Below are 17,955 nucleotides of genomic sequence, written 5' to 3' on the forward strand. Positions count from 1 at the left end.
AATGAAATCCCAGAAATTCAAGGGACCTTATGAAAAACAGGCACATTTTGACATTTATTTTTATGTGAAATTCATCTATACAGGACAACACCTCCAACAATACAGATTGTAACATCATTTAAAACCTGCCACAAGTTTGAATACCACTCAAGACTTGGTCCATCAACTCTTGGAATTTTGCTGGCACAGAGGCTCCCCTAACTATATTAGTTAAATAAATTAGATTAATATATTTACAATTAGAGACAGCATTAAATATATTCTCTGCTCTCGACAAGGGGTGTTGGTTAACCTGTATTTAGAGGTTCAAGTCCACACAAATACGAACTTAACCATTCTGTTTTGGGATTCAATGATTGGGCTAGCCCACTCCAAAAACTGTACATTGATTATTAAACCTTCCTCCTCAAGCCTATCTAGCTCTTGATCAACCTCTGTACAAAGTGCATAAGGCACCTCATAGGCCCTGTCGAGCACAGGGACAGTGTTATCCTTCAACAAAATGTTGTTTGTGTATGACCTTATTGGTTTGTTATTGTTTGACAAACCGAGAGCATTCAGGAACTTCTTAAAAAGGTCTGCTACTAGAGACTGAGGAGAACCCTCCGTATTTGAAAAGACTCCGAACAACCATTACTGGGAACAAACATATTTCTCCAAGAAGTAAACAAAGAATCCAACCAATCACGGCCTGGAGCACTACAATATTTAACATATACTCCTTAGAAAGATTGGGCATAGTAACCCTCACCACAGCACTTTCCAGAAGGGGTATTACCTGATTATTGGCCACATGTAACAAATTTTAAAATGACAGATTTGCAGAGCCGATCCTCAACCAGGGTACAAACACTACACTCATGTTCACCATAAACTAAACCAATGACTCATTGACCAACGCAAAGTACAGTATGTAGAGCATTACATGAGTTGTTTAAAAAAATAAAATTTTAAAAATCAAATTAAAATATTTTCATTGACAAAATCTGGCTATGTGACCCTCCTCTTGACAAGCAAAGCACTTCCGCTTTTTGATAGGACTATTATTAGGACTGATTTACAAAACACATTGCCTGATCTGTTGAGCCACAGGTGAACCTGGTTTAGACCCTTCCAGGTAAACAATTCCATCACTGAATGGGACTGAAGCGTCCAGGACTCGAACCAGTAGGACCAGTAGGTATTTAGAGGTACCTGATTTATGCTTTGAGGTAGTACAATGACTGATGATGCCCCCAAAGAAGGGCGAAACATGTCTCATATGGAAATAATTATAAATTCCTAAATGTTTAAAATTTCTAATGTATTGAATAGGTGACATAATTATTAACATCCTACATCCAATAGGACTATTCGAACAAGAACCTTGACCACTTTGGCTGTTGTCATGTACATGGTCACGAACCGGATTAAAACCTCTTGTCCTGTAGACTAGACTGCTACTGGATTAAGCCCATATGACTAGATCAGACTCGGTAGGCTGGAATACTTTTGAATTCTTGGCAGCAACCTCAAATATCGACACAAATATTTACTGCCGCTTCAAATGTCATTGTAGCAGGCTCTGACTTAAGGGGCTGTGCCACCTTTTCAGATGACAACCCCAAAAGAAACGTTTCTCTCATGGCACTATCAAAAATGTACCAAAATCACATTGCTTGGACTGCTTTTTCAGGGCATTAGCAAAATCAATCAATGACTTGCCTAGTTGCTGGGGTGCCAAAACTTATAGCTATCTGCTATAATAAACCTCTTTTAACTTCTCAATACAAACCTTGTAAATGCTCTGAGCAATTGTCATGGGTGTCATGCTGCTTTTTAGGACCTCATACACCTCTGGTCATATCATCAAACTTATAAGAGGCATGCAACTCACCTTTGCCACAGAGGACATGCCGGTGTCTTTCAACGTAATTCTTAAAGGGCTCACCTTTACTTAACATAGGTAAAGAAATCGACATACCGACTGGTGTAACTTGTGTGTCAGTCATCCTTTCAGACTGCGTAGAACTGTTGAAGATGTAGGAAGATCTTGTACCTAATTGTTAGCCACAGTTTCTTATTACTTTAAATGAACAATCTGGTTTACGTTCGCACCAACACAGAATACAGTAGGTCTCATGGTGACGATTGGATAAGAAATGGCTAGGAGTGGGAAGGACGTGGCTGTGGCCTTGCTTGGTGTGAAAATGGGAAACCACTGAAAACCACCTTCAGGGCTGCCGACAGTGGGGTTCAAACCCACTACCTCCTGAATGCAAGCTCACAGATGCGCACCCCTAATCGTATGACAAACTCACTTGGTTTTATTACTTTAACATTACTAGGATTCAACATTAAAACAAACAACTAAAATGTGGAACAGAACATAAACCACACAATGATTGAGGTTATCTTGAAACACCACATAAAGCACTTAGTTTTGTTTCCCATGCATGCAGATTCATATCATCACCAAATTTATACATTCATGGTGTTTTAACCCATTAGCGCCCACTGCTACCACATGGTGGTATGAGTGGTTTATTGGCTGGAGCAGGCACGCAGATTAATTTGTGATTCTTAGGAGTGAAAATCATGGACGATTGATATGTGTAAGTAAAATATTGCCTTTAAAAAACCAAACCAAACCAAACCAAAACCCTGTGGCACTAAAGCCCTTGAAGGGCCTTGGCCTACCAAGCGACCGCTGCTCAGCCTGAAGGCCTGCAGATTATGAGGTGCCGTGTGGTCAGCACGACAAATCCTCTTGGCCGTTATTCTCGGCTTTCTAGATTGGGAAAATATTGCCCTTATTACATAATATTATTCCTTTCTAATTAGTATATTATAATGTTAACAATGAATCAAAGAAACCCTGCATAAACATTTGAATTTCAACAATGTTAATTGTGCCAATGAAGTAACGCCCCTAAGTGCATGATACCATATGGTATCACTGGGTGTTTATTGTATCAAGCCACTGATTAAGTATTTTTTTAAATATTACTTGATTTGTTATACTGTATGCTCAAAGGCTACTTATGAGGTAAATGTATTTGGTTACATAGGTATTTTGTTTATTAATTTATCTTTCATCACTATATTAGAAGCAGATGATGAGTTAGGACACAAACTGAGGGGATATATTTATTGAACTACTGGATGGTGATGTTGACACAGATGAAGAATCAGCCATCAAAGATGAGGGATGAATGGTTTATCATCTAATTGGGCATCAGATGCATGCTGCTAAAATACACTTAGCAAGCAATTAACATATTTGGAGGAAATTATGGACTGCTCTGATATTTATTCTAATACTTTCTTGCCATTCATGCAACCAAATTCATGCCATACATCCACCTCATCCAACTTTGAAAATTGTAAATTTTGATCCCTGTAGCCTATGGAGAAAAATCAACGACTACTTGAAAAAGTAACTCCTGAGTGAATTCAAAAGAGATTAGCCAACATAGCTATTTGTGAATGGATTGATATTCCCTTCCTTGCTCTTGACTACACAACCTTTTCAAATATGAGGCATTCAAAATACAAGTGGTTTATGACCTTTTTTTTTTTTTTTTTTTTTTTTTTTTGAACAGAGACGTATTATACTAATTATGAGCAATGCTCTCACCAAGACTCTTGAGACTATGTTACAGATCTCAGGGCTCTCACGAGAATCTTGAGACGGATTCCCCTGTGCCATGATCTGTGCGACGTCGCAGTAACTACGAGTGTAAGCTGATAAATTGTATCAAAAGCCTGCAGAAGTACTGCATATTCAACTATGAACCCCACAATACCAGTAACGAAAGTAAAAACAGATTGTCAGTATCATAAACCGTTCACAACTCATTTGAGGTGTACATCTTAGCTGAATAACCCTGCATAATTTGTGAACAACTGTACAGTAGATAAGATGTACCAGAGGCATGCATTATTCGAACTTTAGACAGGGCAAGATGCATCTTGCTGCATAGGCAACCACCATTATGCATGAGTGGAACATGTGATCTAAAATGCCTGAGTTTGCTCCAATGTATGGCCAATGCTCTCGAGACCAATTCTCCTATGCTGCAATCTGTGCAATGTCGCAGTAAGTATGAGTGTAAGTTTGATAGTATATCATATGCAGTTATTGTGTGAAATAATGCTTTCATATGGAAATGTATGTGCTGATAAATTCTGCCAAAAGCCTGGAAAAGTGCTGCATGTTTAACTATGAACCACTTAATACCATTAATGAAATTGAAAACAGAATGTTAATATCTTAAATGGTTCATGAGTTATTTGAGGTGAATTTCTCAGCTGAATAACCCTGTATAATATGTTAATAACTGTAGATAGGATGTGCACATACCTGGATACTTTGGAGGCGTTCTCTGTGACGATTCCCCTGCTTAGATGTTATGTGTTTTTAAGTGCCGGATCATGCCAGAAGTATTTCTGCTGATGTATTTCAGTTCTTTTGAATAACCAACACAGCAGGCTGTACTATGTGGCATCTCTTCAAAATAACCTACATCCATGACTTATGTTGCATTTTGGACATCTACTTAAATTTGTTGTGTAAAATTAGACACATTGCACCATCATATACCGAAGTACCTAATTATGACGCGAATACTCTACAACATTGTAAGGAATTATTTCCTTCATCATCAAAATATCGATAAACACAAGCAATGGTCATACGATATTTAAAGTGGGGTCTGATAACAATGTACACCTACCTGTCAAAAGAATTGGAGAAAAATGAGGCCTTGTAGATTACACATTCCACTAATGCGTTATGGTGGTTGCATTTGCAGCAAGGCACATCTTGTCTAGTCTCGAGTTCGAATAATGTACGCCTCTGTTATCCAGGTATGTGTACCTACAGTAGCCGTCAGTTTCTGTACTTAGCCTACTCATGATATAGATGTTGATTCCCATAGGGAACCTGAAATGGGTGTCCCGAATGAGTAAATGTATAATACCAACGCTGGCAACCAGGAATGAGTTAGCTGTAAATATATATATATATATATATTTTTTTTTTTTTGCTAGTTGCTTTACATCGCACTGACACAGATAGGTCTTATGGTGACGATAGGACAGGAAAGGCCTAGGAATGGGAAGGAAGTGGCAGTGGCCTTAATTAAGGTACATCCCCAGCATATGCCTTGTGTGAAAATGGTAAACCATGGAAAACCATCTTCAGGGCTGCCGACAGTGGGGTTCAAACCCACTATCTCCCGTATGCGAGCTCACAGCTGCGTGTTCCTAACCTGCATGACCAACTCGCCTGGTACTGGAAAATTTATAATGTCCAATAACAGGCCAACTATATTGGTATTACAGCCTACTCATTCATGTATTTACTGCTGGATACAATGCCAGAATGCATATCCTTTACAATAATTATGTTATGCTATGCCAAAATCGACCTCAGTAGAAATGAAAGAAATGAACGCCCTAGTCGTTTGTTGACATGTATTTGTGAAATGGAGAAGGCCCGTGGTTGGTCATTCACATACTCAACACAAACAACATTCAGCTCCATCTACCTGTAGGCCTACGACACGCTGCTCATCACACAATGCGGGGACAACGCTCTTGGGATCTCTTGAAATTTCTTGCAAGTAACAGTGCCTGTGCTACTCTTGAGAAATCTCGAGATATCTCGAGACCCTGTCTCAGACTGCCCATCGCTACATTATACTCTCCAGTACAGGGTATTTTCAGAAGACTAGTGAAAGAAGTCCATTTTACATGACCATTGAAGCAGCTGCTTATTATTTCAGAATACAAGTGAAGCAAGTCCACACTCCATGTTGTGTTTTGATGTTTTGTTGCTATAACACCAGCTAATCTTTACTATGAACGGAGAAGAGTGTTCAGAAGAAAATGAAGATAAGATTTAAAACTGATGGTATTAATCATATGAAATAATTTCCTGCCTATCAGAGTCATTACACCAGAAACAAAAATTCTGAAAGAAAAAAAAAAAAAAAAAAAATCCAAATTTATCTATCTGCAAAGTGTACAATATGTATGTGCAGGAATGTAAATAACAATACATAAAATACACCAGTGAAAGAGAAATTCTATTACAATGTTTTCACGGCCAAATTTAATCTCCATTTCAAGCTACCATCAAAAGACATATGCAGTTTCTGCGATGAGATAAACATAAAAGATTTCAGTGAAACAGAATGAAGATAAACTGATGTCCCTGAAGCAGGAAAGAGAAGTGCACTTAATAATAGCTGCCCAGGCTAGGAAGAATTTTTAATTAGATGCAACTAATATTTCAGATGAATGTTATGTACTGACATTTGATCTACAGAAGGCACTCCCATTTCCAAACTTGTCCAAATCAGTAGCATACTATCAGAGTAATCTGTATGTGTGCAACTTTGGAATACGTTAATTTGATCAAAATAATGGCAGAAAGGGGAAGATGATCACAGGATCATTCACCTTGCCTAGTGAAGCATCTGAAAAGAAAAAAAACATGCAAGCATTGTAAGCATGTGATTTTGTATTCCAACAGCTGCACTGGACAATATAGAAATATAAAAATGGTATTTGCATTGAATAACATATTACAAACAACTGGTATGGATACAGAAAAAATAGATCATAGATTCCTCATGTCAAGGCATTCGTACCTAGCCAGTGTGTAAACTTTGGCTTGATAGAGCAATACATATTTATTCACCAGGTGACTGGGTGATCATTGTGAAAGTATGCAAGAGGAAAAAATCCTTTCAAAACAGTTCAAATAAAGCATAGTGACTTCTTATCCACCAAGAAATTGGAAGCAGCCATTGTGAACCGAAGAAAAGCTGTTGATGGTCACAGTGTTCATTGGCTACAAGTGCTATGGTTCAGGTATGAAAAGGGATGTGAATTTTCACTAAAATACAAGATGAGCCTCAATCCTGACATACAGTTTCATGAACTTAATTTAGAAAAGAAAGTTAAAGGAAGGCCAGCACTACAGCTACCAGAACAAGATCACCTCTGCATGCTACAACGTGCAGTCACCGATGCGAAGAAGACGGATATGTTGGATCTGCTGCCCTTTATCCCTCCCATCCACCATACTTTCTTCAAGCACCTTCCTTGCATTTCAAACACTACTCAGTCACAACCAAACCAAAAAACCCACAGCACTTAACGCCCTTGAAAGGGTCTTGGCCTGCCTAGCGACCGGTGCTCAGCCCGAAGGCTTGCAGATTACGGGGGGGGGTCGTATGGTCAGCACGACACATCCTCTCAGCCGTTATTCTGGGCTTTTGAGACCGGGGCTGCCAACTCACCATCAGATAGCTTCTCAATTCTAATCACGTAGGCTGAGGGGACCTCGAACCAGCCCTCAGGTCGAGAGAAAAATCCCCGACCTGGCCGGGAATCGAACCCGGGGCCTCCGGGCGAGAGGCAGGCATGCTACCCTTACACCATGGGGCCGGCACTACTCAGTCACAGCTTGCTCAAAAAGACGTAGATGCTCAAGACAATGATGGATTGTTCTATGTGTGGATGTGTAAAGAAATGTGATCAATACAAGAACTGCAAATGGAAACATTGGAATGATGTAGTATAAAGATGCATTTTGTCAATTAAAAACTTCAAATGAAAATCTTATGTTGTGTACTGAATGTTTTGTAATAATTTTCAGTAGACAACTGAAGCAAGTCCATTATTTCTATTTCAAAAATTATTATAATTTCAAATTTTTACCTGTGTACTGAAATTTACATGAAATGAGTGAAGTATTATTTTCCTCTTGCACATAAACCAAATTTAGATTTGCAAAATATATGCTGAGGTTTTTATTCCCATATATCTTTAACTCCCAATGTCAAAGAACTGTTTGTCTTTGAAGTACACCACTTAAATTCTGAATGCCTCATATGTCTGCTCTTTATTTACAGTATTTGAATTGCTCTTGATGATGAAACACTAGCATACCTTGTTGAAGAGGGTGAAAATTATGCACAGTACCAAAATGAAGCCAACACTGAAATAACCCTGCCAGCTTTCTGCAGCTGTCAGGAAAGACAGGGCTGTCCTGGGAGGAAGGGGATCAAATGAGGTGGGTAGGGTTGAGGCTCTGGACATGGGGGATTCCATTGTTGGACACGTGGGGAAAGTGTGTGGAGGAAAGGGAACAAGGGTAGAATGTTATCCAGGAATTAGTTTAAGGCAGATGTTGAGGAAAGTAGAAGAGAAGGAGGAGGGAAGGGAGATGGTGGTAGTGTTTCAAGTTGGTACCAACAATGTAAGGCAAGCAGGTATAAGTACGAACTTAGTATATGAGACATGGTTGCAAAATTAATAACTGATTTGATAGAAGGCTGTTTCTTCCCAGGAAGGTTTGAAACTTGTTGGCATCGATGGCCTATGCTGTGCTGAACTCTCTTCCATAGTAAACACAACATTAAAAGACTAGATTTGAACGTCGTGTGGTGTGAGGATAAAGACGGAAACACACTACTGTCCCCTCACATGAGTTCATGTGTATCGTGTCGCAATCTATCCTGTCCAGAAAGATGTGCTATACCTTTGCACCACTGGTCTGCAGTACGTTCTATGTCATGCTCTTCTCCTACTTGCTCACTAAGCTGCTCTCGTTACTCAAGAGTGGGGGGCAAACTGGCTCCGAAGGCATTTCGCTCTCGACTGACGATGCCTGGTCTAAGGCACTTGATAGGGTAGATCTTGGGAGACTACTGAGAAAAATGAGGGCTATTGGATTAGACAAAAGAGTGAGTGAATGGGTGGCTCTATTTCTAGATAATAGAACTCAGAGAATTAGAGTGGGTGAAGCTTTATCTGGTCCTGTAATCATTAAGAGGGGAATTCCTCAAGGCAGTATTATTCGACCTTGATGTTTTCTTATATAATATAAATGATATGAGTAATGAACTGGAATAAGAGGTAAGGTTTTTTGTGGTTGATGTTATTCTGTATAGAGTTCTGTATAGAGTAAGTTACAAGATTGTGAGCAACTACAAAATAACCTCGACAATGTTATGAGATGGGCAGCAGGTAATGGTATATGATGATAAACAGGGTTAAAAGTCAGGTTGTGAGTTTCACTAATAGGAAAAGTCCTCTCAGTGTTAATTACTGCATTGATGGCAAGGGCAGTTTCTCCATAAGGTTGCAGGTTTGTGCTACCCCCATTAATTTTGTATGTTTATTTATGTAAAGTTTTATAATTTAGATTATTCAAGTACTGCATTTTCATTCAACAAGGCAAACCTTTCAAGAGCTCGAAAGAGCAAATATTGGCTAGAGGAGACTTTACAAGCTGATACTCTTAGATGTTCACTGCAGGAGCCGAAAAGTTTGCAGCGGAAAGTCAACCTGAGGTAGGATGAAACCAAGACTGCTAGAGGGGTACGCTGGGCTGCTAGAGGGGTGCGCGGGGAGAGGAAATGATGATGATGATGATGATGCTTGTTGTTTTAAGGGGCCTAACATCGAAGGTCATCGGCCCCGGGGAGAGGAAAAGATATGTGTGGCTTCTTATACATTGCTTAAATGGAGGTTTATCAACCTAGCTCCTCCTACATAACCAACTACTAGCAAAGTTGCTTGTTCAATGTGAGAATCTGTTATAGAACAGGAATGTCATCTAGTGACATTGGATGGAAGTTTATCTGCTGGATATATAAGTAAGGGCTTTAAATTTGAAAATAAAAAACTGCCATTCCTTTCAGTATAGTTTGAGCTTTGTTATGTGCATACAAGCTAGGTAGCTTATTGATTACATTGTGTAAACATTTGTGTCATATATGTTTTTATTATTGTGCGTTCTTATCAGTTAGTGGTATTTTGCCAGATCATGAATTTGGTGCAGTCTTTAATTTATGGAGGGGATGATTCATGGGTAAAGTAAGGTATGAGGAACATACAACATCTTCATGATCATGTTAAAAAACACGAATCTTCTGCATCTCATATGAAGAACTCGATAAGTTTAGCCATGTATGGAAATGTTAATATAGCTGCACAGAAGGACACTGCTTATAGAAGGAACATCTAGCTACATAATGACAGGGTTACACAGAACAGGTATGTTCTGAATATTGTAATAAACTGTGTAAGATTTTGTGGCTCATTTGAGTTAGCATTGAGGGGCCATGATGAATCAAGCACATCACAGAATCCTGGTGTTTTTCATGGCTTGATTTATTCCAGTGCTGAGCTTGATAGTGTTTTGAGAGGCCACTTAGAAAAGGCAATGGTTTTTAAGGGCATCTCTAAAACTATTCAGAATGAAATTCTTCAGTGTATGTTAGAGGTGTATCAAGAGGAAATAATCAAAAAAATTAAAGATGTGGAGTTCATGGCCTGATGAAACTAGTGACGACGTGTCAATATTTCAGATGGTTATTATCTATAGGTATCTAGTAGATAATAAACCTGTAGAAAGATTTTGGAGTTTCATTTGACCTATTGGTCATGATTCAGAATCACTGTCTGCGGCCATAATGTCTGAACTTGATTCTCATCTCCAAGGATGGCCAAATAAACTTATAGCACAGACTTATGATGGTGCATCTGTCATGGGAGGCACAAAACATGGTGTGCAGGCCATTGTCAAAGAAAAGTATCCTGCTGAATCTTACAAACATTGCCATGTTCATCAAATTAATTTGATTATGTTGAATGCATCATCAATAAACAGAAATGTGCAGATATTTTTAGCTAACCTTCAAGGACTATGCACCTTTTTCTCAAATTCTCCTCAAAGAACTGCCATTCTTGAAGGTGTGCAGAAACACTTGTCATGTTTGGTTCTGACATGGTGGATTTTTCATTCCAGGACTGTTAAAACTGTTTTTGAACTCAGGGACCTGATTGAATGCATGAAAGTTATTCAAAGGAGATGTCAGATCAGTAACAACAACATATTTTTCAAGCTTCTGGATATATAGGAACTTCAAAAGATGATGATTTTATATACTGGCTCTCTTTCTTTCAAAATGTAGACATTTAGTACAATCAACTGCAGAAGCGTGATTGTAATCCACCTCTTGTTCTGGCTCAGCTAAAGGCATTTTATAGAGAAATACAAAAAGTCAGAAACAACGTGGAAGATGAGAAGCCACAGGAACAGTCAGAAAAGAGGAGAAGAACTGTAGAGCAGTGTGTGAAAAGGGAGGCATTTGAAATGTGTGATGTTATTCTAAGGGAAGTCAATGACAGGTTTAGCTTCATGGGATACCTTGTAGCTGCAAATTTGTTTCTCTGAAAAAATTTCTGAATATGACAGCAAGTTCCCAGAAGAGTCTCCAAAAGCTGCAGTAAAATCCAATCCATTCATTAAAGTGAACAAACTTCACACGGAACTGTCTGTAATCTACACTAGAGAGGAGTTCCGAAATATGTCTAGTGCTATGTGTCTAATGGACTTCATTACAGACGATATTTCTTTTGCTACATTTAGTGAAAGTGTTAAATTGTTGAAAGTGCTGTTAACCATTCTGATGTCTACTGCAGAAGCAGATGATGTTTCTCTACTCTAAATAGAGTAAAACATTTCTGGGGAACACAACAGTGCAACACAGGTTGTCAGCTCTGGCAATGCTTTCCATAGAGCAAGAATTTTTAATGAGAATCAGTGACTTTAATGCAAAAGTTATTGACAAGTTTGCCAGGTGTAAGGAGAGGAGGGAAGATTTCCTGTATAAGTAGGTGAATTGTGACTTTTTATTTATTTTTAGATGTTAAATTTCAAAACGAGATACATTATGAAAGGAATTTTTTTCATTACTGGAATTAGGCTACCAGAATGTGTTTCATTTCAATATGGTAAAAGAGTTTTTAAATGAAACAAAATGTTAATGGGTTGTAGTAATATTCCTGAAAATAGAAATGTAAAGTGTTTGTTTAATTTTAAATAATAAAAAAGTATTGTTGATGTATCTGGATTTGAAAATTAGCCTGTAATCATATTATATCATTGGTAAATATTATGCATCACTGAACTTTTAAGCCACCAGCTGCCACTGGTTGATGGGGTGAAAGTTCCCTATGGGGATCACTATAAGTATGGTATCTAGGTGTTAATATAAAGAAAGATCTTCATTGGGGTAATCATACAAATGGGATTGTAAATAAAGGGTACAGAAACCTGCACATGATTATGGAGTTATTTAGGTGTTGTTGTAAGGATGTAAAGGAGAAGGCATATAATTCTCTGGTAAGACCCCAAACTACAGTTTGGTTCCAGTGTATCAGACCCTCACCAAGATTACTTGATTTGAGAACTTGAAAAATCCAAAGAAGAGCAGCTTGGTTTGTTCTGGGTGATTTCTGACAAAAGAGTAGTGTTACAAAATTATTGCAAAGTTTGGGCTGGGAAGACTTGGGAGAAAGGAAAAGAGCTGCTTGACTAAGTGGTATGTTCTGAGCTGTCAGTGTAGACATCGCATGGAATCAATCAATCAGTCACTACTGATCTGCATTTAGGGCAGTCGCCCAGGTGGCAGATTCCCTATGTTGTTTTCCTCCAGTGATACAATATGGTATCAGCCAATATCTTGTAAAATGAATTCTTGTTAGAAGAAATTGTGATATTTTCCCAATTCTTATACCTTAACCATCATACATTAATGAAAATACAGTTGAGTCCCGAATACTCGGCACTCGACAACACGGCAGTCCGGACAACTTGGCCACACCCTGGCAGACCCATTTAAGGTCCCGTATTCCTTTGTCTTGTGTCACACCCTCACTCCTCCACCACGTGTCACTTTTAATGAAAAAATGCTGGAAAATGACGAAGACATTGACATTGAGGGCTCCACCGTACAAGCTCCTAAAATATCACATCATGGGGAACTAAAGTCTGTCAAAACTGCCCTTTGGTATTTTGAACAACAAGGTGAATCGCTAATGGACTTACCGTTCCTTTGTTGTCTTTGTGATGAAGCAGAAAAACACAGAGTGCAGTGCAGAAGACAACAGGAAATTACACATTTCTTTTTTAAATGTAGCCAGTTTTTGCAAAGTCGGCTAGTTAATTTTCATATAGACAGCTTTATGCCTTCATATAGTATTTTTCTGAGGTCTGTCTTATCAGGTGAATTAATGTACTCTATGTATTCATTAATTTTCATTTTCATGTAGTAAAGGCTCTATGGCTTCATAAAGTACATGTTTTTTCCTTTTTTTAAGGGTTCATTTTCTGTTGTATTCTCAAGCAAACAATACACTGACTGACAGAGCAAATGCAACACCAAGAAGGAGTGGTTCGAAAGGGATGAAAGTTGGGGAAAAAACAGAGACGGCACGGACGAATAATTGATGTTTATTTCAAACCGATATGCAGGTTACACAATGCGCACGGCATCGACTCAGTAGGATGTAGGACCACCGCGAGCGGCGATGCACGCAGAAACACGTCGAGGTACAGAGTCAATAAGAGTGCGGATGGTGTCCTGAGGGATGGTTCTCCATTCTCTGTCAACCATTTGCCACAGTTGGTCGTCCGTACGAGGCTGGGGCAGAGTTTGCAAACGGCGTCCAATGAGATCCCACACGTGTTCGATTGGTGAGAGATCCGGAGAGTACGCTGGCCACGGAAGCATCTGTACACCTCGTAGAGCCTGTTGGGAGATGCGAGCAGTGTGTGGGCGGGCATTATCCTGCTGAAACAGAGCATTGGGCAGCCCCTGAAGGTACGGGAGTGCTACCGGCCGCAGCACATGCTACACGTAGCGGTGGGCATTTAACGTGCCTTGAATACGCACTAGAGGTGACGTGGAATCATACGCAATAGCGCCCCAAACCATGATGCCGCGTTGTCTAGCGGTAGGGCACTCCACAGTTACTGCCGGATTTGACCTTTCTCCACGCCGACGCCACACTCGTCTGCGGTGACTATCACTGACAGAACAGAAGCGTGACTCATCGGAGAACACGACGTTCCGCCATTCCCTCATCCAAGTCGCTCTAGCCCGGCACCATGCCAGGTGTGCACGTCTATGCTGTGGAGTCAATGGTAGTCTTCTGAGCGGACGCCGGGAGTGCAGGCCTCCTTCAACCAATCGACGGGAAATTGTTCTGGTCGATATTGGAACAGCCAGGGTGTCTTGCACATGCTGAAGAATGGTGGTTGACGTGGCGTGCGGGGCTGCCACCGCTTGGCGGCGGATGCGCCGATCCTCACGTGCTGACGTCAATCGGGCTGCGCCTGGACCCCTCGCACGTGCCACATGTCCCTGCGCCAACCATCTTCGCCACAGGCGCTGCACTGTTGACACATCCCTATGGGTATCGGCTGCGATTTGACTAAGCGACCAACCTGCCCTTCTCAGCCCGATCACCATACCCCTCATAAAGTCGTCTGTCTGCTGGAAATGCCTCCATTGACGGCGGCCTGGCATTCTTAGCTATACACGTGTCCTGTGGCACACGACAACACGTTCTACAATGACTGTCGGCTGAGAAATCACGGTACGAAGTGGGCCATTCGCCAACGCCGTGTCCCATTTATCGTTCGCTATGTGTGCAGCACAGCGGCGCATTTCACATCATGAGCATACCTCAGTGACGTCAGTCTACCCTGCAATTGGCATAAAGTTCTGAACACTCCTTCTTGGTGTTGCATTTGCTCTGTCTGTCAGTGTATATACAAGTACAGTATTGTATTTTCTGAGGAAACACTCGTACTTATTCTTTGTTAACTCCAGTCTTGATAACCCGGTATTTTCACAAATTCAGCCACCCTTCAGTCCACATTACGCCAAGTTTTCGGGGCTGTACTGTATCAAGAAAATAGAAAATATTTTCTTCTTGTTGCTAATGGGTAGAATATTCCCATAATTCATAAGTAATAAAACTTCATTGATGCACAAGAAATAAGTATCACACAAAAGACAAAGTTACACAATCCAGTCTCAGCTCAATCGAACAGAATACAAATCCTGCCAAGAGCTGGTAGACAGAGCCACTGTTTTCCAAAGAAGTTTCATGTCAGTAGGCAGTTCTCTTTCTATATATCTTACTTTCTTACTGAGCTAAACTTCCTTGTACCAGTTAACTTCTTTCACCTAATCTCTGTAATCTTACAGTTCTTCTCCCTTGATTGTTGTTATCAACTGTATCACTTACAATGAAAATAGTCTTTTGGGCAGAAATTTCAAATAAATAGAGAAACTTATTCAAGTCATCATGAAATGATCAATACAGAAATATGAAACTGGAATAATATCATAATTTGAGGAGCTGTTGCTTATTGTTACGTCTGGAACCATCAAGCTAAAAAATAATAAATAACATATTGTTATCCAGATGGGTCTTGGCCTACTAAGTGGCTGCTGTTCAGGCTGAAGGCCTGCACATTACAAGGTGTGCTTAGCATGACAAATCCTCTTAGCTATTATTCTTAGCTTTCTAGACCGCAGCCACTATCACACCATCAGATAGCTCCTCAAATGTTTTCACATAGGCTATGTGAACCTCAAACCTCCCCTTAGACACAAACAAAATTCCCTGACCTGGTTGGGAATCAAACTCAGGGGCTCCTGCTAAAAGGTGGGTTTGCAACTCCTACAATGCGATGCTGGCAAAATGAGCCTAGTAGAGATCAAAATTCATTAATTTAAAATCACCATGTATTTGCAATTGACTGGATTGCTACGATGTGTACCATTCCAGAACTTTCTTCTGGGTGAAAGGCTTATTTATGAAAAGGCATAAGTTAACCTTTTTTGAGGAAATAGATTGCACACAGTCTGCCTCCTTAACTGATTGGTCAGCGCACTAGTTTTCAGTTCAGAGGGCCCCAGGTTTGATTCCCAGCTGGATTGAGGATTTTAACTACGTAAAGTAAATTTCTATGGCTCTGGACATGGATGTTTGTGTTTGTCTTAATACACTTCTCATGGCTGAGAAGCATTAATATGGATACAGAAATTTTCTCATGGAATTGGAGTGTTTATCACAGAGAAAAGATAGGAATGACAGGAGAGGTGTATTCAATACTGGTGAGATAAGAATTTGTCACCAAGAAAAGGTTACGGATGAGAAACATGAAATTTTAGGTGTAAAGCTCATCTCTAAATATAATAGGTAACTTGATGTATTTGAGCTGTACAGATCTGGAGAGGCTGGCACTGATCCTGATGTCGAATCATCTGATAAGATAAACAGCTATGTGGGAAATGTTATTGTAGCGGGTGATCTCAATTTTTAAAATGTAAATTGAGAAGGCAATACGAATGATAGGAATGGTAAATAAGTTAACCTGTGAAGGACAGCTGAATAAGAAAGTGATGGGACCAACTGGAGAGAATATTCTGGATATGGTGCTAGTAAAACCAGATGAGCTTTGTAGAGAAACTGAAGTGATGGTCTAAGTGATCACGAAGCAGTTTTTGTCGTAGTTAAAAATAAAATGCGTTAGAAAGGAAGGTTGTAAAATTAGAATTAGGCAGTACCAATTGGTTGATAAGACAGTCATGAGATGGTTTTAAAAAATTATGATCAGTGGAAACTGTTAAGTAAGAATGTAAACCATCTATGGGATGAATTTAAGGAAATTCCTGAGGAATGTGAATCAGGTAGGTTTGAAGATGGCAAGGAGTGGTTAAGACCTGTAATAATAGAGAAATTAATAGACTAAGAAGGAAGTGCAGGTTGGAAAGAAATAGAGTTGGGAATGGTTGTAGAAGTAAGGTTGAAGGAAAACTTACTAGGAAATTGAACCTAGCAAAGAAGTCAGCTAAGGATAACGTGACGGCAAGCATAATTTGCAGTCATACAAATTTTAGTGAAGAATGGAAAGGTATGTATAGGAACTTTAAGGCAGAAACAGGCTCCAAGGAGGACATTCCAGGAATCAATAATGAACAAGGAGAGTGTATATGTGAAGATTTACAGAAGGCAGAATTATTCAGTCAGTAGTATGTAAAGATACACGGATAAAGTCCCAGCAGAGGAGGTGACTAACACTAATGAAGTATTGAAATTTGCCTACGATGATAAAGATGTTTACAATAAGATAAAAAAGTTGAAAACTAGAAAAGCAACTGGAATTGATAAGGTTTCTGGGGATATACAACAGGCATAATGGTTTGGGATATATGGGGGCAGATCAGAAAATAAGTTGCACTTCCCAGTTATGGCCATTTATTACACCATCTATACAACAGCAACACGACTATAACGACATACCCTGTAATGCCACTTTTCCACGTAGTTTCCAAGAGACTCCAAACATTTCTGCGAACGCACAACCAACTTGTCCATGCCGGATGCATAGAAATTTCCTCCAGCGTTCTGCAACCACTCAGAGACAGCGGCCTTCACTTCCACATCGGTCTGGAAACATCGACCACCGAGCTCCGTTTTGAGCTTACCGAACAGATGAAAGTCACATGGCGCTAGGTCGGGACTGTAGGGTGGATGTTGCCAGACCTCCCACTTGAAATGCTGCAGCAGTTCTCTCGTTTGGCGGGCCTTGCGAGGTGTTGCGTTATCGTGCAACAAAATCACACCAGCGCTCAATTTCCCTCGGCGCTTTTCTTTAATCGCTTTGCGCAGCCTGTGCAACGTTTGACAATATGACGTCGCGCTGATCGTCGTTCCTTTCGGCATGAATTCCACGTGCAGCAAACCCTCCATGTCAAAGAACACTGTCGCCATAACCTTACTGGCTGAAGGTTGCCTTCTTTCGTTGTGGTGATGAAGGGTGCACTCATTCCATTGATGTTCGCTTCGTTTCGGGGTTCAAGTGGTGGACCCATGTTTTGTCGCCTGTGGCGATTCGCAGCAGAAAGCCGTTGTTGTCTGCGGCATAGCGTTGCAAAAATGCTAGGGAGGATTGGAAACGTTGTCCCTTGTGCTCATCGGTGAGAAGATGTGGGACTCATCTTTGACACAGCTTACGATACCCAAGGTCCTCGCGAACAATGGCGAACACATTGCTATACGACATGTTCAGCTGCGTTGCAATTT

This window comes from Anabrus simplex, chromosome 1 (assembly GCF_040414725.1).
Source record: "Anabrus simplex isolate iqAnaSimp1 chromosome 1, ASM4041472v1, whole genome shotgun sequence".
In the NCBI taxonomy this organism is placed as follows: Eukaryota; Metazoa; Arthropoda; class Insecta; order Orthoptera; family Tettigoniidae; genus Anabrus; species Anabrus simplex.